Source organism: Pinus tabuliformis, chromosome 2_2, assembly GCF_031772625.1.
Source record: "Pinus tabuliformis cultivar Carrire ecotype Pingquan chromosome 2_2, CPIR1, whole genome shotgun sequence".
Taxonomy (NCBI): Eukaryota; Viridiplantae; Streptophyta; class Pinopsida; order Pinales; family Pinaceae; genus Pinus; species Pinus tabuliformis.
The window spans coordinates 522,856,672-522,874,105 of record NC_142300.1 but is presented as its reverse complement, the minus strand read 5'-3'; the positions used below and the strand labels follow the sequence as shown (position 1 = coordinate 522,874,105).

Genomic DNA, 17,434 nt, shown 5'->3' with positions numbered 1-17,434 from the left:
ACAACTTGATGGATGTAAACAAGTCCTGGTTAACTGAGATGAATAGATCAAACAATTAATACGAATAAGACACAACCACAAGATAGAAATGATTCTAGACCAGTGTCTTTATATTCAATTAACCATAGACTAAATAAAACAAGTTATCTAGAGCAATTTATAAATTTGACGATCATGAACAATTAAATGTAAACGCCCAAAACTTTATCATGCAATATATTCTAGCAATTAAATACCGTGAAGAATTATGAAAATTAACTGCTAAACAATGATTCTAGATTTAAAATGATTTTCTTCAATAACCTAGATCTAGAGTTTATCTTCTTCCTATAGCCAATCTTTAGATATGATTATAAAACATTAATCACGCTTGACAATAGAGAAATCAATACCACAAAATTTAAAATTTTACACTTAACACAAATAGGACACCAAGGAACTTTAGATTTTGAATTTAATTATCCCTTAGGTAAATTTTTTAATATGCTAAGCTTATGAAGCAAAGTGTAATGTGGCAAATGTATTTTTTAATGTAACCCAAAACCAAATCAAAAGACCTTAATTAAATTTAAATTTTTATGGGTCGTAGGCCACATAAAAATAAAAATTTCTTAAATGTGAAAGCTTAGATTCCCCTTTTGATTTATTTCATTCGCATTTCTAAAGTCACTAAATAATTTTTAAAATTTTTTTGATTTTTAATGTTTTTTTATAATATTTTTTAAATGAAATCAAAAATCAAAATCAAAACACAACTCTAGGTCATAAAAAATAAAAATGAAAAAATATAAAACAAAAAATTAAATCAAAATAAACAAATCGACAAAGTAAGCAAAACAAAAAAAAAAATCGAATTTTTGAAACCCAACCCTAACCTAAACAAACATAATACAAATGAAAAAAAAAGAAAATCGAATTGTAGTGTTGTGTGTGTAGGTGTGGGCTTGGACGGCGACGAAAGGGAGGAGAGAATCCGCAGAGAACTCGGGCAGGGACAAAGGAGAGCTGGAAGAAACGGTTTGACGCAGGTAATGAGGCAGCGCGAGGAGGGAAGGACTGCGAGCAGGAAGGGAGTTGCAGGTAGACACGGAAATCGAGAGTTGGGATCCACAGAGAAGGAGAGGAGATAGATTTGCAACGACTGCAGGGAGAAATGAGGGTCGAGGGAGTATATGGTGCCAGCGTTTGATGGCATTTTGTAGGTCGAATGAAGAGAATGGCTTCAAACTATCAATATAGAAGGACATATCAAGAAGAAAAATGTTCAAGAATTGAAAGATCACATCGAGCATCAAGAAATGAATTCGACCATATCTTGTAATGCGTTGGAAGAAATTACCACTCCTCAAACTATCAAGATAGAAGGACATATAAAGAAGAAAAAGGTAATAGTGTTGATTGATTCGGGTAGTACCCATAATTTTATTCATTGTAAGATAGCCAAGGAATTGAATTGCTTCCTATATCCAGCACCAGAGTATCAAGTGATGGTTGCAAGTGGAGGAACCATAAATTGCTCTGGAAAGTGCCATAATATCAAGCTATCCATGGGAGAATATGTATTGAATAGCCCAATGCTTTCCATTCCGATGCGTGGTGTTGATTTTGTACTAGGTGTCCAATGGCTACAATCTTTGGGTAAGATAGCTTTTAATTTTCAAGAACTTTTCTTGAAATTTTTTTGGGAAGGAAAGGAAGTTGAATTGAGGGGTATCGAAGGGAAACTTGGAAAGATAATCAACTCTAACAGCATGACAAAGCTTCTAAATAAAGAACAACGGGGCGTAATTGCACAATTATGTTCACTAGAGGATCCCACATCGAAATCATGTATTTCTCCAAATCTCCAAAACGTTTTGGACAATCATTCCAAGGTATTTGAGACTCCCAAAGGCCTCCCACCTATTCATGATCATGATCATGCTATTCATTTGATTCCAGGAAGTGTTCCTCCAAACATCAGGCCTTACAGATATCCATATGCCCAAAGGAGTGGGAACTCATTCAAAAGTTGCAGAAGATTCCAGTTCAAACAGTATTGCGACAACTTGACAAGGAAGGAAAAATCATATTGGAACCTGAAGCAGTCACAGAACCGAGAAATCGACAACTACGAAATAGATCAGTTTCAGAGTATCTCATCAAGTGGAAGAACTTACCCGCTGAAGATTCCACATGGGAGGACAAGAATTTATACAGAAGCATCAAGAACTACTCAAGCGTTGAGGACAACACTTTTTGAAGAAGAGGGGCATGTTAGGTCCCTATACTACTAGTGTAACCCCTTATTGTTATTAGTACAACCCCCTTATTATATTGTTGTGCCCATGTAGTCCCCATATTGTTATTATTGTGCCCCATAGAAGCCCACTATTGTTATTATTGTGCCCTTACATTATTATTGTTATGTCGGCTCTGATTATATTATGAACCCTTAGACTCCTATATATAGAAAGGAGGTCTTGTCATTTGTATCATCTAAGAATTGTTCATTTGTGTAATGTAAAGGAGGTTGCCCCCTCGAAGAGGCTTATTTCTAAGGCATTGATCTATCTTTTCTATCTTTTTGTGAGCTGATTTCATAACATTATCCCTTTTGCAAAAAAAGGGGGTGTATTGCTATGGGTCGTTGACACGTAGTGGTCAACATTGGGCTCTACTTGGGGACACATTGCTGCACCGGAGGAATGTGAGAATCCAGAATCTGCATCCACGCAACACACAAGATAACATAAATAGCGTCCATCCAAAAATCATAATGTAATATTAAGCACAGGAAAGATATAAGCTTTTCATTTACTAACTATCCTAATAACATGAAAAACATAAATCTACCTACAAAATAAAACACTGAAATAAAAGGGTGTAGGGTTAGGAATACAATACAAAGGATGCCCCACAGCATCAGATGCGTTCAATGTAGTGCATGCTGAGCATTTGCCTGCTTTTAAGCAAATCTGTAGGCCACTTTTCAGATGTGCCATGTTCAATCGTGCATATGGTAGGACTCTTCCCTCTCTAAACAAAACCCTTAAACTTATCCAAATTATTTAGAAAGTGAATAACATGTGTTTCATTATCAAAGGTCTGCCCATGTTCAGATTTATCTGGGATAGAAGGTTTAAAAATGATATCCGTCTTAGTTTTATCTTCAATTAATTTATCAGACAACTGCATGGTAGAAGCAGCAACAACTAACTCATCAGCTAAGCAATTTTTCTCTCTTGGGATAACTTCAAGATTGATGGCATCAAAATACTCCATGGTATCCCACACAGCATTTCTATAATTTCTTAATCTTTGATTTTTACATGTAAATTTATTTTTTATTTGCATGATAACTAAATCTGAATCACCCTTGATACTCAGCAATTTGACTTTCAAAGTTTTTTCCATTTCAATACCCAACAACAAGGCTTCATATTCAACCACATTGTTGGTTGCTTCAAATTCTAATCGATAGGCAAATTTTAAAATATGACCAAGGGGAGATTTCAAGACAATTCTTGCACCTTTACCATGCCTAGATGCTGCACCATCAAAATACAAATGCAAAACTTTATTTTTTAAGTCACCCTCTTTTTTATCAACCTTGACCTCTACGGGAATGATTGAATTAGATAAAATAGCATGATCCCCAGGGTCTGGTCATTCACATATTATCTCATTATGGGGACTTTTAGGATCTTCGACATGGAATCTCCTTTCGAGCTCTCTATTTAATTTAAGAAATCCTTGACCATTATGGGAAGGAATCGCAGCATATGACCAGTTCATTTGTATGCTTCCTCCTAAATCAGAGGCCCGTTTCCTAGACAACAGCATACCCCAAGCATCAGGCACATCAACCACAACTATGTCCATGACAATCATGATATCAGGGTACACAGACAGATGGACTTGCAAGTCTTTAATTAACCCGTGAACTTTAATTTTCTTCAAATCCATGGCACATATGTTATAGTAAGGCCTAGATATCCTCAAGTTAAGTTGTTCCATGACTCTCTTAGTCATCACACAAGCAGAAGCACCAAAGTCAAGCATGCAGTTATATAACCGATAATTATTAACAAGCAAAGTAATGAAAAAAGGAGAATGCCCTTTGTTATCGGATTCCATACTTTGGAACTATATGGGAGCATCCTAATAGAAAGCCTCAGGAGGTTCCTCTCGAGTTGCATTCACCTGGGTACTGCCAATAACACTTAATAACTTGGCCTTCTTGGAGGGGATCTTCACTATTTCGGTGACAGGAACCAAAACTTTAGAGTTATTAATCCAACCTCCTAAATCAATATTCATGCCAAAAGTTGATCCGTGGTTAAGACTTCGAGAATTAACTTGATTATCATTTTGACTTCTTCTCTAATAGGTTAGCCCCTTGTTCTTAGCAATTTGAAGAACTCGCTTAGGAGGAGGCTCCTCACTAAAAATTTTAACCAAGACATCAGTTTCTTGACCAAAATTATTAATGCTATATGAAGATGTGAAAGGTCTAATGGGTTGACTATTTCCCTTGACCTCTTCCCAATTCTCTTGCGATAGATGATATTATTTACCAACCACATTTATCTAATTATTTGTCCCAAGCATTTCATGATGCATGATTCTCTTGATAACGGGACAAGTAGCTTCTTCATGAACCTCATCACAGGCCCTACAGTAAGGCAAGGTATCCTCCACAAGATTATTAGTTTCAAGAGGATTGGGAGGCCTCTGCTCACTGGTTTGACCTTTCTTCTGCCAATTATTTTGATTGTTATTATTATCCTAACCCCTAGGTTGAGGATTTTGCATTTGAGCTCTTTCCATTTGAATCAACCTAGATTGTAATGTAGTTATCTCCTTAGCATGATCAACAATCATCCTAGCTTGATTTAACTCCATATTTTCTAACTTCTTAAGCAATTTTTGCATAGGTTCTTCTTCAGATTCCTTTTCTTTTCCTTTAGGTTCTTTTAATTTAACAGCAGATCTATCAAACCCAGGAATCTCAGATTTACCAAAAGCCTTCTTATCCTTTTCCAGCTCTTCAACTGTGATTTGACAAGCCTTGTAGTCACCAGGCTTGGACCTCCTTAATTCATAAGAAGTGTCAGGATTGAAAGCATCAAGATAATATTCTAGAAGCATTTTCTCAGTTGGTTTATAATCAATAGATATCTCTTTAAGCATACCATTAAACCTTTTATTAAATTCTTCACACGTCTCATTTTCTTTCTTTTTAATGACGCTAATGGCTTTTGCTAGAAATCGATCTTCTTTCTTATCACCAAATTTCTCTCTAAAAGAATTAAGGAGGGAATTAAATGAATCAATGCTATGATCAGGCCTATCCCTAAACCAATCCATAGCATCCTGCTCAAGGGTCAAGACGAAGCATTTCATTTGCACATCCTCATAATTATGAGCATGAGCAAATTTAGCCCACCAAGTCTGAAAAGCATATAAATGATTTTTAACAGTGATTGCATTATTTCCTTGGAAAGCAAGCAACTTGTAGATACCAATATTAGGAAGGTTATGGGGATAACCCTGGATGTTAGAAAAGTTAAAGAGGCTCATAGATATCCATGATGTCTAGAACATGAGGATTCAAGAAGAGTGAATGGATGTCACTGAGAGCTTCCTGGTTGAGATTGTTAAGGAGTGTACGAGAAGAGAGCTTCTGTAATCTAGTTCTGATAGCCCTTTCAGGATCCAAAGCAAGATTAGCCAAGCTGCTTGGGTTCCTCCTAGTACATGCCCCTGTAGAAGATGAAGGAAGTGGAGTCGCCACTCGGACAAAAATCTAACTCGACACAGAAGATGATATGATGAAAATGAGATGAAGATGAATGGGTGAAGATCAATGGATGAAGATGAAAGGGTCAAATGATGAGAAGAGATTGAGAGGAGCAAGAACAGAAAAACTCTGTCTCCGACACTGGCGCCAAAAAATGTTGTCGCACAAAGTGTCTAGGCACCGCGACAATGCTCAGAGAAAGGGTTGTCACTCTTATCGTTACTCACTCCGTTTAGACTCTCTCCTAGACAAGTCAAGGGGGATAGTCCCTGGGGTGGATGAATGAGGGTAGCTTATGGAACACGGGCTCTAGGAGACTTAAGGATGAACAACTTGATGGATGTAAACAAGTCCTGGTTAACTAAGATGAATAGATCAAACAATTAATACGAACAAGACACAACCACAAGATAGAAATGATTCTAGACCAATGTCTTTATATTCAATTAACCATAGACTAAATAAAACAAGTTATCCAGAGCAATTTATAAATGTGACGATCATGAACGATTAAATGTAAATGCCCAAAACTTTATCATGCAATATATTCTAGCAATTAAATATCGTGAAGAATTATGAAAATTAACTGCTAAGCAATGATTCTAGATTTAAAATGATTTTCTTCAATAACCCAGATCTAGAATTTATCTTTCTCCTATAGTCAATCTTTAGATATGATTCTAAAACATTAATCGCACTTGACAATAGAGAAATCAATACCACAAAATTTAAAATTTTACACTTAACACAAATAGGACACCAAGGAACTTTAGATTTTGAATTTAATTATCCCTTGGGTAAATTTTTTAATATGCTAAGCTTACGAAGCAAAGTTTAATGTGGCAAATGAATATTTTAATGTGACCCAAAACCAAATCAAAAGACCTTAATTACATTTAAATTTTTATGGGCCGTATGCCACATAAAAATAAAAATTTCTTAAATGTGAAAGCTTAGATTCCCCTTTTTGAATTATTTCATTCGCAATTCTAAAATCACCAAATAAGTTTTAATGTTTTTTTTTAATATTTTTTAAATGAAATCAAAAATCAAAATCAAAACACAACTCTGAGTCATAAAAAATAAAAATGAAAAAATATAAAACAAAAAATTAAATCAAAATAAACAAATCGACAAAGTAAGCAAAACAAACAAACAAAAATCGAATTTATGAAACCCAACCCTAACACCTAAACAAGCATAATACAAATGAAAAAAAAAGAAAATCGAATTGTAGTGTTGTGTGTGCAGGTGTGGGCTTGGACGGCGGTGGAAGGGAGGATAGAATCTGCAGAGAACTCGGGCAGGGATAGAGTAGAGCTGGAAGAAAGGGTTTGACGCAGGGAATGAGGCAGCGCGAGGAGGGAAGGATTGCGAGTAGGAAGGGAGTTGCAGGTGGACGTGGAAATCGGGAGCTGGGATCCGCGGAGAAGGAGAGGAGATAGATTTGCAGCGACTGCAAGGAGAACTGAGGTTCGAGGGAGGATATGATGGCGGCGTTTGATGGCGTTTTGCAGGTCGAATGAAGAGAGGGATCTGGCTCAAAGGGTCGCGGGATGAGGAAAGAAACACGCAGAGGCTGACGGAGGTAATGCGATGGAGATGGGATCCGCGCTAGCGTTTGCAGGTCGGATAAGAGCAGAGGAGATGTGAACTGCGGAAAAGAAGGGTTTTTTTGCAAGCAGAATGGAGGAAAAGAGGACCACGGAGAAGGGTTTGGACGCTGGAGAGGGAGATAGGAAGCATTTGGAGGAAGAGCTCAATATGCAGGTCTATGGAGAGGGTTTAGGCAGTGAACAACAAAAGGCGTGGGTACAAAGAGGAAGCTTCGGGGCAGCAAAGAAATTTGAAATTTACAGAAAACAGTTGGAAAACCCCAGGCAGTCAATGGTAGCCTCAGAAAACCCAAAATAAACCACGAAAAAATGAATTTCACACCAATATATTTTTATGCTTCAGATTTGGCCTTGAAACCCTTGTAAAATTTCCAGATTTAAAAGTTTAAAACCCTTGGACTGTAAAAAATGTTGAATAATATCCCTGCAAAGTGATATTGAGGCCAGATCTTACCCTCCAGGGCCTAGATCAGGCTTCAACAGGAATTATCCTTCAAATCTGTACATGTAATGACAAAAACGAAACACCCAAAAACCATATATACAATGATGAAATTAAAAAACCCAAAAACTCAGTTAAATTACAATAATTACAAGTTGAAGGCTCTACGTAGCCAGATCTATCATTATGCTGCACAAAAATTAAAAGATTTTTTAAATTTTAAAGGAAGTGCTAACTAGAAACCCTTAGTGTATCTTATGATAAGCCCGAAGCTAATTTAGCTGGGCTCTTTAGGAAACACAAATCGGGAGTTGGCTAGTCCAACTGAAAACTTCCCCTAACACCCGAGGATCTAAAATCAAGATTTCCTTGCAAAACTCAATCTAGCCATCAAAAATAAAGCGAGAAAATAATAATAAAATTCAGACAAATAGAGATACCTGCTATTACATTCAAAATTTAAATTATTATTCAAACCCCAGCGACTGAGCAAGATACCTGTACTCAAATCACTCTTCAGAAGCTATCATCAATGGCTTTAAAAAAAAAATTATGCATGAAAACAACACATCTTACAGTATTCCCATGAAGAGTAACACCAACAGAATTTAACCCCAAAGTCTTTCTTTATTATCCAGAAAAAATATTACACCAGAGCTTCTTGCTAAACACACGACTCAGAGATCGGACGGATTGACTGACAAAGGACCTCCTATTTAAAGATAAATCCTCCAACAGCTAGTTCGAGTGATCCTCGTCAAAGTAATCTCGACCGTTGATGAAGATTGAAATTTCTTTTAATCTCATCCGTCAAAATATTTAATTTTGGAGGAAATTTGAAATTTTCATTTAAATGCATTTTAATTAACTCAAAAAATAAATTTTTGAGTTCACTTCCCCAAAAAATTGACTTTGACTTAACCACAAGGATCAAAAGTTTAAAATTTATCAAAATAATTTATCTACCTTAGTCCCTGGACCTCTTAAAATTTAATTTTTTAGGACCGATGAATTTTGTCTTTGGAGAATTTAAATTTACCTAGAACCTAGAATTAATTAAATTTCTGGTTTAGGATTTTAATTAATTTTGGGCCAGAAAATTTAATTAATTAACCTATAAACGGATATATTATTTTTCCAACCCTCAAGATACTTTACATCATGATTTTCATATTTTTTACATCATAAGGGGGGGAACCCATTTCTAATAGACCCTCACAGATTATCCATTTCTATGACACAAGTATAATCCAGCAAATCAAGTAATTTGTAATAAAATAATCTAACCAAATAGTTAGGATTATTCCCAAATTACTTTTACATAGACTCGATCTAGAACACTAAGACTCGCTTAAGATCCTAGCGACAAAATCCATTACAGCTTTGGGGTAAGATTGGAGGGAAAAACTCTACCGACCATCCGAAAATGAATCGGTGAGACGAAAAACCTCCTAGAATGGAGATCGTCACTAGAAAGGTAGGTTTACCTAAGTTGTTACATACATGACACAGTTCTGCTGAGATTATTTACATCATATACATGCAGAATGGGTTTACATTATAACATGATGATCAGGCTGATGATGATAGTTGGACAGCACAGACACATCGATCAGGCGCTATCCCTTTTGTGAAAAAAGGGGGTGTATTGCTATGGGTCGTTGACACGTAGTGGTAAACAGGGTCCATAGGTCCTACTAATAGGTCATATAGCAGCTTTCTGAACCAGACTGCTTTTCTGCTTACTTCACAGGCTGCAATATACTCAGCCTCAGCACTACTCAAAGCAACTGTATCTTGCTTTCTACTCATCCATGAGACCATGGAGGATCCCAAACTGAAACATCCTCCTATAGTGCTCCTTCCATCTTGCTCACTGCCTCCCCAGTTGGAATCTATATATCCAATTAGGTGGACATCATTCCTTCTATCGTACTTCAGGCAGTAGTGGATGGTTCCTCACAGATATCTCGGAATATGTTTTGCTGCTATCCAATGATCATGCTTCGGCTCTATTTGGAATTGATTGAGAACATTTACTGCAAAGCATATGTTTGGTCAAGTGTTCACCAAGTACATCAGTGAGCCAATCAATTGTCTATGTTTGGAAGGATCTACCGGGCTCGATTCGAAACTCCTTAGCCTTTTCAAGTTTGTGATCATCGGATTTGTCATTGGTTTGCAATCCATCATGTCAAACCTCTTCAACATCTTGATCACATACTTCCCTTGACCCAGATAAATCTCATCAGGTCCTTGCCAGACTTCTAGTCCCAAATAGTAATGCATCAGCCCTAGATCCTTCATGTCAAATTCTGTTGCTAATTGCTTCTTACATTCTTCAATTCGACCTTCTACACCTGTCAAGAGAATATCATCTACATACAGAAGAATGATTACCAGTTCACCCTTCACAACCTTAATATAAAGGTTCAAATCAGCAGAACTCTTCGTGAAGCCTAATCTCTGAAGGTATGCATCCATTCTAGCATACCATGCCCTTGGTGCTTGTTTGAGGCCACATAATGCCTTCTTCAATCAACAAAAATATGCCTTTCTGTCTTTAACTTCAAATCCCAAGTGTTGCTCTATATAGACTTCCTCATCAATTGTGTCATTCAGAAATGCAGCCTTGACATCCATTTGGTGGATGTTCCATCCCATCGATGCTGCCAAAGAGACCAACGAACGTATAGTTGTATATCTTGTTGTTGGAGCAAATGTCTCTTCATAGTCGATGCCTTCAAGTTGAAAGAACCCCCTAGCCACAAAGCTTGCCTTATACTTGTCAATACTTCCATCTGTTGCATGTTTGATCTTATAGATCCATTTGGAAGTTACCACAAATTTGTCATCGAGCCTAGGCACAATCTCCCAAACTCCATTCTTCATTATAGATTGATATTCTTCATTCATGGCATCCTTCCATTCTTGATGATTGACAACTTCTTCAAAAGTGGATGGCTCTACTTCTATTAGTTTTTTCATGTAGGTTGCATACCCAGAATATCGTTTGGGCTTCTTTCTTTCCCTAAATGTGCCCTGAGTTGCTCCATGACCTTCTGCATCAAGTAGTGTTGACTTCAACCAATTAGGTCTCTTTCTTGATTCGGGGATGACCACAGGTTGAATAGGTTCACTGGGACCTTCATCTTCATGGTGAGATTCTTCTTCTTCCCTTTCAACTTCTTCTTCAAATATAGGAAGTTCTTCATCATCAAACTCCATGAGAAGTTCCGTTGGTTTCTTGAAAGCAATACTTTCATCAAATATGACAACTCCACTGACTTCTATACAGCGTCCTTCTTTTAAGTAGATTCTATAGGCCTTAGAGGAGTTGTTGTAGCCAAAAAATGTTCCTCTCATGCCTGATGGATCCAGCTTCTTTCTTTTGTCCTTCGATATATGAATATATACAGGACAACCAAAGATTCGAAGATGATCTACAGTTGGTTTCTTCCCAGTGAATACTTCTTCGGGAGTTCTGTTATCTAGTGACCTATGGGGACTTCGATTTTGAATATATATAGTTGTCTTCATGGCTTCTCCCCACAGAAATTTCGGTAGATCTTGATCATGCAACATTGCTTTTACACTTTCTTCAATGGATCGGTTTTTTCGCTCTGCAACTCCATTTTGTTCCGGATTATATGGGACTATCAATTCCCTCTTAAACGCAGACTCCTTACAGAAAACTATAATTTCCTTGGATGTATACTCTCCTCCATTATCGGATCTTAGTATCTTGATTTTCCTTTTTGTAAGGTTCTCAACTTCAGCTTTGAATTCTTGAAATTTTGTAAATACTTCGTCCTTGGATTTCATCAAGTAAACCCAAATTTTCCTTGAATGATCATCTATAAATGTGACATAATATAGATGACCTCCAAGTGATTTAGGAGCCATAGGACCACAAACATCAGAATGATTAAGATCCAAGATTTCTTTTGACCGTGAAGCACTGCTTCCAAATGGTCTCTTCGTATTCTTACCTAATGCACATCCTTTGCATACTCCTTCGTGATCTTCTTTCAATTCGAGGATTCCTTCTACTATAGAACTTAGAGTTGGAAGGATTTTGAAATGAATATGGCCAAATCTTCTATGCCAGAGTTCACATGGGTTGATTTCAATGTGAACCAAAGCTTGTGCAAGAGGAGATATCAACCTGTAAAGCCTTCCTTCACGAATACCAATTACTCTAGCATTCTCTATGCTTGAGTTCTTACTCCATACTACAACTCTTCCATCAATGAAAGCTACTCTATCACCCTTATCTTCTAAACTTGAAATAGAAAGTAAGTTCTTATGCAAACCTGAAACAAATAGGATGTTTTTGAGATGAATGTTGCTTCCATTTTCCAGCTCTATAGAGGTAGATCCAATTCCTCTTATAGGATAGCTCTTATTATCTCCAAGTTCCATTGAGTAAGAAGATTTTCCCTTTGATAATGTCTTCAGTTGTTTGTGATGACCAGTCATGTGTCTAGATGCACCACTATCGATTACCCAAATGTTCTCGTCTTGGAATGTGCCAGTGAGTGCTGAGAAGAGTCCTTCATCCTTTATCTTGGTTCCTTCCTTCTTTGTAGTGAATAGAAGATTCCATGCTTCCTTGATGCCTCTCTTGAGATGGCTTGCTACCTTTGAACACTTCTTGAAGAGCTTCCTCAATGCAGTAGAGATCTTCATAATGCCCTTAGTCAACCTTACCTCTAATACCATGTTGAGAAATCTATAGAGCAATGATTATAGTGATTTCTCTCTACTTAATAACTACTTGTGATGTCTTTTTACTTATTAGCTTTGTTACTTATTATTACGTGTGTGTATCATCAAATAGCTACCAAAAACAAGAAGAACAAGAACACAGAATATAGGCTGCGAGCCAGGGCCAAAACCTCTCCACTTGAGAGGAAAACCTATGAATCTCTTCTCTTCCTTATAGATTCTTCAATTGACGAATTCCAAGACTTTACGACTGACTTCAGAACCCTCCAAGACCAAGACCAACCTCTCCGGAGGATGTGCTAACCTTGATCCAGTCAAAGCCAGTCAAATCTCTCCCAGTAGCACTTCTTCGACCTCCAGCTGCAGAATTTCGGCCTCCACTACAGATCTGAAATTTCGGCCCCCCCAGCGATTGTTGTTGCCACACGTGTGAGTTTTGATCCGCCTTCTGAGCCTCCATTTGACCTTCGCTCGCATTTCCCTCACTTTTGGAGCTTGAGGATTACCCTTGGTGACCTTCACTTGACCTACTTGCCTTCTTTCCTCCAAGATCGAACTTGTAGATAGAAACCCTAGATCTGCTACAAAAACCCTAGTTCTCCTTAGCACGTGTGAGAGAGAAATATCCCAAACAAAGATCTTCTTCGTCCTCTTCCTTCGTTGCCTTACTCTTCCTTCTTCTTCGCTGAATGAGAAATGAACGAATGTATCTCAAGGAGGACGAGTTCCCTCCTATATATAGGCTCTTCAAGGTGGACGTGGCTCTTCCTTTTAGGTCGACTTGCCAGCTGCCAAGCCGACTTGGTCTTGGAGGGTATCTGGACACTTTTTAAGACAAAAATAATTTTCTTTACAAGTTACAATGTGCCCGATGGGGTCTTCAACTTATGACAATGACTCTTTTGACTTCTTGACCTAGGACAAACCCTAGAAGCACTCAATGGGTGCTTGACCTATAAAATAAAAGACCTTGAACATGAAACCCATGCTCCAAAAATAATAATAATAATTTTCTTTCATTTTACACTTTTACAAAAATCAAAAGTACATTTCATCTTTATGAAGACCGAACCTAGTTACACATTTTCAACAAAAAGAATTATGGTCATATTTAAAAGACCCTTTTGGGCAAATTTGCATTAAGAAAGAAACATTATTTTTGAGCTTATAAAGTCAATTTGGACTCCAAAGACCAAGTCGGCCCTACCAAGATGAAGTCGGCCTAGAAGAGGCCTATTCAACCTCTTGAAGAGTGTATATATAGCATGAGACTTCAACTCGTTTGGAGCACTTTGCACAAGTTCGATCTGCAGTAAGACAAGAAGATTTTTCAAGAGCGAAAGTCAAGAAGAGAAGGACAAATCAAGAGCAAAGGAAGAAGACCTTGAAAACGAATCATCTCTGCTCACACGTGCGAGGAATTAGGGTTTTCTGGGCAAGCTGCAGGGACCGAAAGTTGCAGGCCAAATTGCAGACCTGAAGTTGCAGACTTTGACTGAAGCAATTTGTGAAGAGTTTGACCTTCCATTGACTTTAGTAGACTTTGTCTTGTTTGGAGGAGATCATTTGGAGGGCTGACTTGGGGCTTGAGGAGGTCTTGGACTTGGTCTTTGGGTCTTGGAGGTCTCATTTTGATCTGATTCTATAAGAAGAGGATTGTTCAAGTTTTCCCCAGTTGTGGGGTTTTTCCCTGGCATGGAGCCTATATCTTGTGTTCCTTGTGTTTTTGTGATCTTCATGTTCTTATGGTAATTGCTTGATGAAGAAGTAAAATAAAATAATAAAATGCCAACAAATATCACAAGTAATTATCAAGGAGAATCAACATTAATCTACAAATATCTTGATTTTCCAACAGTTTCCTGGGTAGCTATTATTGCTAGGAATGAAAATTGGAGGTTGCACATCAACTGTTTGATCAAATGCCAAAACAAAATCTGTTTTTGTGGAATGCCATAATAACAGAATGGCGAAGCTGCAAGCCTTTGTTTGCAGATGTTTTGTGCGCGTTGGGATTATGGCAAGTTCCAGCTCTCTCAGCAGCTGGTCAACCCCCAGCTTGGAGGAATGTTCGAGGTCCATAGGCAGCCAACAGATTTAACAGATAAGTGTTTGAAACCTCTTATGTGCATGTTTCATGGATTTCCTTGGCATGTATTTCACTGTGCTGTTATTTGGTTTTTGTTATTATGGCTTCACTGTGCACATGGATGTATGTCTGGTTAAGTTATGCATGTGTTTTAGGTTATCTCTTGATAATGTCAGTAATTGTGAGAATAGCATCGCCCCAGTTGGGTAGCTGAGGAATGTTACAGAATTTATAGCCAATGTCAATCTTATATGGTTTCTAGACTCAAAAACCACTTTATAAATACAAATAAAGTGCAATATGCAACAACAGGGCTTAGGAATAAAAGGACAGGATAAAGAAGACAATTTCAATCAACTATGGTTGCATTGGGCAATCATGAAGTAAGGTTGGCAATGCACTATGGAGTTTTTCAATCAAAAAACCTACCTTACTGCTTACGTTGAAAGCCATTCTTAGAAAACCAAGTTGTCACCATATCTATCTGATTCTTCAAGCATAACTAAAGGTGATGTCTAGACAATTTAATTGTTGAAAAGATGATAACAGCATATATATTAGTGGTCTGGCTTCATGCTGTGTCACATAAGTTTTGATGTCATGGCAAGAGGCTAGAATTGCATCTGCTTTTCTTTCTTTTGCTTTAAACAGGCAAATACTGAATGCAATAACCACTGGAAAAATCAACATGAATTGTCCACAGTGGCAAAACAGGAAGAGGCACATTAAACATATCAAATCACTACAAACCAAAGTTGTCACAAATGCAAAACGCATACATTTCAAGTGGAACAAGAAGGTAAAGATTCATACAAGATGGTTGTGGCGTTACTCTTGTGGTCCTAATACCAGTGGGAGAACTCTTCTCTTCTTTAAGGTACTCGTTATCTTCTTCCTCGGTGACTTTTGATTGATGCCGACCTCTGTCCCAAAAAAGTCATAATTAGTTTTATTACTTAAATTTCGGTGGCATCTTTCTTTCCAGACAGATTCCTCAAATATTAAATGCACATCACTCCCCTGCTCCTGGTTTTAATCTTTTGCTGCACCAGGACCCCTAGCAAAATGAGTAAACATCTCTGTTTGTTGCAAAATGGGCTCCAATCATCCTTTTTCCATGTTGTTCTGGAAACAACAAAAACATGTCACAGAGGGATTAACATTAGTACTCTGAGCTATCTTGCTGCTCTTAACTCTGTGGCATATTAAACAATGCCAAAAGATGATGTAATCTAGAAACCACATGAAAACATTCATTTACATAGTAACAACAGACATAAACTTAAAATCATATCAGAGGAAAGCTTCCAGCCTATGCATGATGTACAGGCTCCAACTACTGTGTAAATGAACAAGGATTATCGGTGACAAACAATTATCAAATTACCATGTCTGCATCAACTGCAGCGTTTTGCTGAGCCAAAACTTCAGAAAGATTCATCTTTTGAAGCTTCCGAAGTTCTGTAAGCCTCTAGTTTTCACGCTTTACAGCCTTTGCACTCGCTGGTTTTTGTTGGGCTTGCAAACCCAAAGATAAAATCCATAGACTTATTAAAACATAAAACCCCAACAGACATGCGATAATGAAAAATCTTTCTGAGGCAGAGACAACTTAGATAGCTCTTTAATTCCCTTTACTAAAGCTTTACATAAGCCCAAAGACTAATATGGGTATAGGGCAACATTCGAGCAAATTTCACTGGGGTAATTGGACAAATTGGAAAAGGATTCTAAAAGGTAACTGATGAGTCATCGCCCTGTGGAAGTCGTCATGTGATAAATTGGTCTAAAAATCAATGAGGCTGCTAAAGAAAACCTGCACAAGACCAAAGGAGGATTGTAATTAAGGAAGATTAATCAACACTAATGCGGTAAGAACTAATCTTGCTGTGAGAACAAGCTAAGATCATAATCCTAGTAGGGGGCTCTCCTGTTCGAGAATTAATCTTACAAGTGAGATGTGGAACATAACTTCCTTGAGGATGCAGGATTTGCTGGGAATTCAGAGGACTTAAATTTATCTTTCACAGAAACAGAAACAGATTCAAGCATATAAAAAGAGGCTCTGAATCTAAACAATAATAATAATCTAGTGAATGAAAGTATCAAATTAGTTAAGTGACGAGGTTCCGGATTCACAAGATTTTTGAAAAGTCAAGATCCGATATGGGCTCTCTCATGACTAGGCAACCTTTCGGAGGTTCAAGTCTTAGGACCCCTTTGCAATAGGGCAAAGTACACTATTAGTTAGTTTTAATCATAGCTATCAAGTTTGAATTCGAGTTTGATTTAAAATTTAATAGAAAAATACTTCAGAAATATAAATATATTATTTTTTCAATATTTTAAAAAGTTGAAATAGACAAATTATCATATTTACAATCTAAAAAAAATTAAAAATGGTTTTATCATAAAAACTGAATAAAAAAATTTATATTGTTTTATATTTAAAATAACATGTTGTTAAAAATTTTATATACATTCATATAACCAATTATGTCATAAATTATATAATATGATCAATTTTTTTTAAGAAGATAAAAACAATTGTCTTTTATAAATATAAAGGTAGCTACATTAGCTCCTTCTTCTGCGATACATGCGTTCATTAGATAGTGCCATATAGCCTTAAAACCTTTCGAAAAGTTGATACATCGTTACAAATCGCATGAGGCAGGGGAAGAACAGACCCTCCAAACCGAAACAAAGAGCATATGATCAAGAAAACCTTAAGATGTACTTCTAAGCAGTCGATATGCAAAACCTTGACT

At 37.1% G+C, this 17,434-nt stretch overlaps 1 pseudogene across 1 annotated transcript in view; it reads right to left on the bottom strand.

Moving 5' to 3' along the window:
* Positions 1-16,835, bottom strand: part of LOC149193652 (ISWI chromatin-remodeling complex ATPase CHR11-like) — a 97,080-nt pseudogene extending 80,245 nt beyond the window's left edge. The window contains exons 1-2 of the transcript XR_016255048.1: positions 16,051-16,835; positions 15,477-15,788 (exon numbers count right to left, since the gene is read on the bottom strand). The product of XR_016255048.1 is annotated as an ISWI chromatin-remodeling complex ATPase CHR11-like (transcript). The remainder of the gene's footprint in view (positions 1-15,476; positions 15,789-16,050) is intronic.
* Positions 16,836-17,434: the final 599 nt, after the last annotated feature.